Consider the following 7,021-nt stretch of genomic DNA (forward strand, 5'->3'; position numbering starts at 1 on the left):
TTTTTACACGTTGCAGTGATAAACTCGGGAAGTAAACAGTAAAATAAAACAAAAAATAATGAAATAAGAAAATAGATAAATAAAAAAAAACAAATAAAGCTTTAAAAATATATATAGAAACCAAAATGAAAATCTATCGTGAGCACCAATGCAAAAGTGTCATACTAGTGGAAGCACAACAGTGATGATAAATATTGGTGCCAAAATACCACCAAAAATTCAAAGAAACCTATGTAAATTTATTCAATAGTGCAACATTGTAGTTTATTCTTAAATAGAACAATTTGAGATAAACGCTTGATTGTACGATGACCATTGTAGTGTTTTGCTCATCATGCAATGAACATGATTAATTTCTCAATTCTTCTCCATAATAACTCCAGTAAAACACTTTGTGGGGTTAATTTTACTAGATTAATTTGTAGAGATTTAATTGGATACATTAATATTTTAGTGTTTACTCTCAACACACTGCAGGGCTTTTGGGATTTGAGAAATTTATTGGGAGGGGGAGTAAAAGAAATCCTCCCATGCTTCCACACAAGTTTTTTTTTTGATAGTTCTTAAATAACCAAATATAAGGTCAGACAAAATGTGACTTGATCAAGATCGTCATGCTAAACAAGTCATGCTATCAGCATAGCAATTTACAGGGCTCATGCTAGCTTAGTGTTGCTAGCGCCGCCATTTTGGTAAAACTGAACAGCTTTGTGACAAATACAACCTGCCGTTATGGATAGCCATGTTTGAGAATCTCTCTCATGCACATCAGTGAGGGAAAGACTCAAGCGAGGGAGAAGCATTAGTGAAGTTAGGCTAAGTTCAAACCTTGTTAGCAGTTATGAAACTACATTTAACAATGGAGAGGTCGTATTTGATTGATGGGCTACTTCCTGCTTCTGATGATGTCATAGTCTGTCACTTATTAGCAGCGCTGGCCTTGTGACAGACTTACAATGTTCACAAGACAATAAAGGACAAGGATCATGTGATACCAGAGACAGACATGATGAAGGACTGAGGAGATGGCAGTTCTAGTAGAGACTACCATATCAGAAGGGGGACCTTCCTCTTCGACCCTGGCAGTGCTGTAATTCCTGCAGGATTGTGTCATGTGGGACGTTTCTGGGTCGTCTCCGGGCCCGGCGGCCCTTTTTTGGGAATGTCATGTTTTAACAACTCCAATGCCTTTCTTATTCCCGCTTCTGAGGGACTGTCTGGAAGTCATGGAATGTGTGTAAGGCAGCAGGCCAGATGCTTGTATTAGGAAGTAAACTGTCTGTCCAGTCTGTTTGGGCCTTTAATGCAACACACATACACAACGTCTGATAAAATTCTGAATGGACAAAGGCTAATACTTTTAGGTCCAATGGCTTTTGAAGTAGTATTTATGGATTAGGTCAAATAAGATGGTGGAGGAAAGTGCATTCAAGTATATGCCAGGTAGAAAGAGGGACGCATTTATAACGTTGTTTTTTTATTCGTGTCCTGAGATTTCATTTGAGATAAGTGAACAATGTACGAGATAAACAAAATGACAGAAGGAGCAGTAATGGAAAGTATGAACTGGAGAACATCCCGTTGAAGGACATTAGAATGAGTCAGAAAGTTTTCTCCAATCGTTCCTAAATTAAATTTCCTTGGTTTGATTTCTTCTATTGTGTTTGGATCAACCACAGCTGCTCACTGGCCTCAGAGGTCACTGCGTCCTTGACAATAAGTCTGCTATTGGGATTCATTGTAAAGTTGAGATTGGCATGGTCATTGATGTCTTAAGATGATTCAGCAAATTATATTCCAGACAATATTTGAGACTATTATGTCTCCATTTTTTTTCTAAATTAATGGCTAGCATGGTTCGGCTGGGACTCGATTTTAAGTAGCATTCTCCTTGGCAACAGTGGCAATGTAAAAACGTGCAATTATTTCTTAGTACTTATTTGCTCACCATGAGGTTTGAATTGCGGTCAAAAGGAAAGTTCTGAAACATTTGCTTCTGAAAACTTGGATTCCAAAGAGCTAAATGTTGGCATGGAAGTTCGGTTACACACTCACACACAAGCATTCATTTCCTGGTTCTGGAAATTTAGCAAGCTCGAGCAAACACCTTATCCCAGCAAGTTGACCACAAGGTCACATCGTGCAATGTTTGGAGGAATATCAATAAAGCCAAAAGTTAGAACCCAGACCTTGTCGGGCTAAATTAGCATGTTAAAAACAGTCGAAGGTCTCTTCCCACTAAAAAAACCCCAAACAGTGGTATTTTACCAAGTTCAGTCAGAAACATTCCAGGCAACTCAACAACAGAATGGTTAAAAAAGTACTGCAAACTTCAGTGAAGTCCAACGTGCCTCCACAGCAGAGAGACATTTGACATTTTATGCTAAAATCAGAACCATGCATTTATAATTGTGAATTTGGCCATTTTGATTTTCAAATCAGAATCGCTGTGGTAGAAATACATACATCTGAGTTTAATTCGCTCCGTGACTTGTAACCCAGAACACCAAAATCATCTTTCACCATTGAATTGATTAGAAATACTATTGATCTAATATAGCTCATACAGTCTGTCTACATGTGCTGCTGCAGTTTGTGTGAAGGTCATTCCAAGCAGTGCAAATACAGTATAAAACTTTTTTGTAATAAAATCCTGTCTGTTTTAATACATTATCAAGCCACGCAGACTACTAAAGAGAACGTCATTCATTTTGAAATGGCGAATTTGACATAGTGGACTCCAATAAAAACAAGACAGCAAAATGAAATCATTGATTGAAATCATTTTGTAGTGCAGCAGCAACCTTTCGGGCCGAATCACAGTATGTCATTCAACAAAGGGTCACTTCTCCTCCTGAGCTCATTTGCATCTTCCTTAGTCTGAGCTTCACTTCCACATGCAGTCACACACACGCACACGCAAACACATTGGGGTTGTGCGTAGGCAGATGGAATAGAGAGGAATCCCTGATAAACCAGCAGCTTGGCGGAGGGCATAGAGAGAGGAATGACAGCTATGCCGGGCATTCACAACACTGTGTGGTATTACCAAACAAAGCCTTCTCTTCAACCACTTGTCAAAGACACTATTGTAGTGCGAGGGGTGAGCTTCTGTATCGCACACACACATTCCTCATCGCACTCTCCTCAACACATCTGTGCTTCTGTACTTCTACTAAACTGTAACTTTGAGAATCGGTTTAATCGGGGCGATACGTCTGTAATGTATTGCACTGAATGAAAATTCAGGAAAAATGTTGTTCAAGGTGACAAGGCCCCAAATAAATAATCATACAGACACACAAAAATATGAAAGTCTTCCCATGTGAATAAAAAGAAATAAGCTTCCTGTTTTCCACCTTCTGTTTAATGGACAGTTGTCCCAATACTTTTGTCCATGTAGTCCTGTTATACTGCTAATTGTGAGACTTCCTGCCCTGTTGAGAATCACCTGCAAAGGAGTGGGAGCAAAAAAAAAAGGAAGTTCCCTGCTTGCTGGATAACCTGACAGCACACACACACACACTCACAGGGGGGTTGACAGCGCTAATGTCGCAAGCAAGAGAAGGAAGCTGTTCGTTCGTGGGCCAAGTATGTTGGCTTCTTCCTGTCGCTCTGACATGCTCCTGACTGCTCCTGCCACCTCCACCTCCTCTACAAAAGACTCATGGGAAGGAAGACGTGACAGGAGGGTGGGACTCACATATGTCTCGTGTCAGACTTTTCCCCAATGGTTCTGCTAGCACCTGTCAATCACTGTCAAGTAGGGAAGACCAATTCTAGGTATAAATTAAATTGAGATTTTTCTGACCAATATTACGATTTTTATTTGATTTTTGAGAGTTGCCCCGGATATGCAACAAGCTTTTGTGTTTTATTCAAATGGTGAATGGACATTCACATTTGGGGCTGGCTCTCTTCTGTCACCACATGTGAGCTCATCACCACATAGGAAGTTCCCAACTTGGTTACAGTGACAGAACCCACTGAGCCGCTCGGCCCGGACAAGACGTCCTGCCGATGAAGGGGCTCTCTGCTTACACTAGCCGAGAAAGACTCTGACCGTGGGGGCTTGATGCAATAACAATGGAGGGACAGTAGAAAGCAGGTGGGGGGGCAAGGAATTACCTGCCAATTAGGTAAAGTTGATGGATGTCATCCTGTCAGAACCCGGGGAGGTTGGCAGATCAGCCGCTTAAGCTTCATGTTATCCCTCAGATTACATTCTCCGCCGCATGCACACACACACTGAGATGTTCTAAATCCCAACGTGAAGTCGTTGAATGGAAGATGAAAAATCCCCCCCTCCCTCGACGAAAGAATCCACGACGGCAGAGGATTTTTCTCAGGCTTTCCGATTAGCCAAGATTGACAGCCAATTGTTTTTATGTGGATTGAGGTTTGTATTTCTTTTTTGGCCCTGTAGTGTGGGAAAACATACGCTTTTAATACAACCTTGCCTTATAGCTGTTATCAATTAGAACTTTGTGTTTTTATAGTCGTCGAAAACCGCAGTGGCATTTGTAGTTAGACTTTTAAACCTTATCGTACTGTTTTGTACATCATTTTATTTATTTTATTTTTTTGGTTGTTGCAATCTCATGGGATTCATTCAGAATTTGTTTTGTCGCAACATGTGCATCCTGCTAACTTGATTCCGCCGTTCAGCTAGGGAAAACCGTCCTTTAGTTCCTTTTTATTCTCAGAGGAAACATTATCTCAGTGACAGCGTCAAAGTATAAAGCAAACAAAAGCAAACATCTGAGTCAACGGTCCGGGAATGCCACTGCGACTCTGGTATGCGTGGTATGGTCACTACAAGCAGAATTGAGAGCAGCAGGTACTGTATATGGTCACATTGGGCCCGGTTGAATGATTGACAGGCAGATGCATGGCTCAGTTGGCAAGGGATTCCTTAGTGCTGTGTGTAATGTTGTTGTTGTTTTTTCCCAATTATATTGTTTAATTTGTCTGATATAAAGTAATACTATATAAACAGGGGGCACTCAATTTGTTAAAATATATATATATATTTTTTTTTTAGTCATTGTATGCAAAAAGTGAAATTCATAAGACGCACTACACACGGAGTCAAATGTTTCATAATGCTTTTGTCATTTTGATGATTGGAGCTAATCACAAAAAATTTGGAAATTAAGCCTGAATTGAAAAGTATTTTCCTGTTTATTTACTAAACCTGTAAAAAAATAGTTTTACATATTCATAATGTATTCCTTAAAGGAATACATTTTTATATGCCATTGTAATTTATTGAGATGCAATCCTATGCCAATAAATATTTAAATATATGAAATAATAGAAATGACCAATGAATAATTGTACTTTAGTTCCTCATAACAATTTGTTTAAAATACTGCATTTCACGAATCAACGACTAAATAAACAAACTAATCCAATCATTTAACAAGAATTTGTATCCGTGTAGCTTGCACTTTATAAACACTCTGGCCATTCCTCGGCAGCTAATTGGCAACATGACAGGACCATGATAGATCTGAGCTCGATACACTCAGCGCCGTACCTCACCTCATTGTACGGGTGGGAGGGAAAGTGTATTTGCTTTCTGTTTTGGATTTTTCGTACAAGTGAGCCTCCCCCAAATTTGTCTCATAAAAGTCATGAAGTGGATTCTTGCTTGCCCAAACAGAGGACAGGGCTTACTGTGGAGACTGAGCAGGGGGGAAACAGGTGTTGGTTGCTAAATGTGCTTTGAGTGAGCAGAGGAATGACAGCTATGTACTGGCCTCTGCGGTTACTGGAACATTAGTCGGAGTGGAGCTGACAGCAATAACCTACTGAATGGAATGGACTGCCCCCCCACCCCCCCAATTGGAAAAGCATTGGTGGCTTTGCAGACATAGATGAAGTTTGACTATTATTTACAAAACCGACTCTTGGTTTATTATGGTGTCTTTATTCTGTGTCTCTATTCTTCCTAGTTTACAAATACTTTTCATCTGTGATTTATTTGAAAATGTATTTATTTCAAATTCTGAGAGGCAAGGTTCAAGGCCTTAAGAGAATTGGTTGTTGTTCTCGGAAGCAAGAATGATTTGTGGCGAATGTGGCGCCAACCTGGAAAAAAAAGTTTAAACTGAAAAAACACGTACTAGTGAGACATATTTTAGTTATCATTAACTCAGGTACTATTATAAAAATATGTTAGTACAGAAGTAGTATTTAAAAAAAACGTGGAAAAAAACTAAAATGATTTCTTTACAGGAAGCAACTAGCTAGCTAGCTAATTGTTACATCGCAATCGCGCCCAAGTTCAAACCGAAGTGACACAATTGAGTAGGCTACAACATAATTCTCAGAATCTGCACATTTTAAGCAACTGTCTTCGAACATGTATAATATATTTAGAAATCTTTTAACTTCACTTAAGAGTGGTTAAATACAGACAGTGACTACTGTGAGTATGTTCTCCTTCTTTGTGTGTGGCCAAGCAAAGGAATGCAGCCTGTCTGGTGTTCTGTCTGGCGGATGTTCCGTCTGTGTAGTTTAACAACCATAAATATTTATTTTCTACTTTGGTGCAACTATGAACTGAATTTTAGTCGAAAAGGTGTGACATGCTCAAGATTGACATAGGAGGGGCGGAGCCAACAGTGGATTGATAACATACATCCTCGGTTTGGCCCCTCCCACCAGAGAATCCATCGAATATTATTATTTTGAGCCAATATTTCATTTGAGTGTGTTTGTTGTTTGTTCTCAATAATTTTTAAGGGGCAGCAAGCTCAGTAATCCCTATCTGACCTCAATAAGGTTTGAAATGGGGATCAGGAAAAAAAAAGAGTCCAATCTAATTATTTTTCCAATTCTTTAAACCCAATACAATTATGCTCTGGTGAATTGAAACGTATTAGATACAAAAGAAGCAATTTTTGCAAGAAGCAGATGAGGTAAAGACCCAGATATAGGTATTTTGTGTATGTCTAACGACACACATACTTTTTAGGTGCCAAGTACATTTACTCTCATTTCTATTTGTTCA

Source organism: Syngnathus acus, chromosome 21 (assembly GCF_901709675.1).
Source record: "Syngnathus acus chromosome 21, fSynAcu1.2, whole genome shotgun sequence".
NCBI classification, from domain to species: domain Eukaryota; kingdom Metazoa; phylum Chordata; class Actinopteri; order Syngnathiformes; family Syngnathidae; genus Syngnathus; species Syngnathus acus.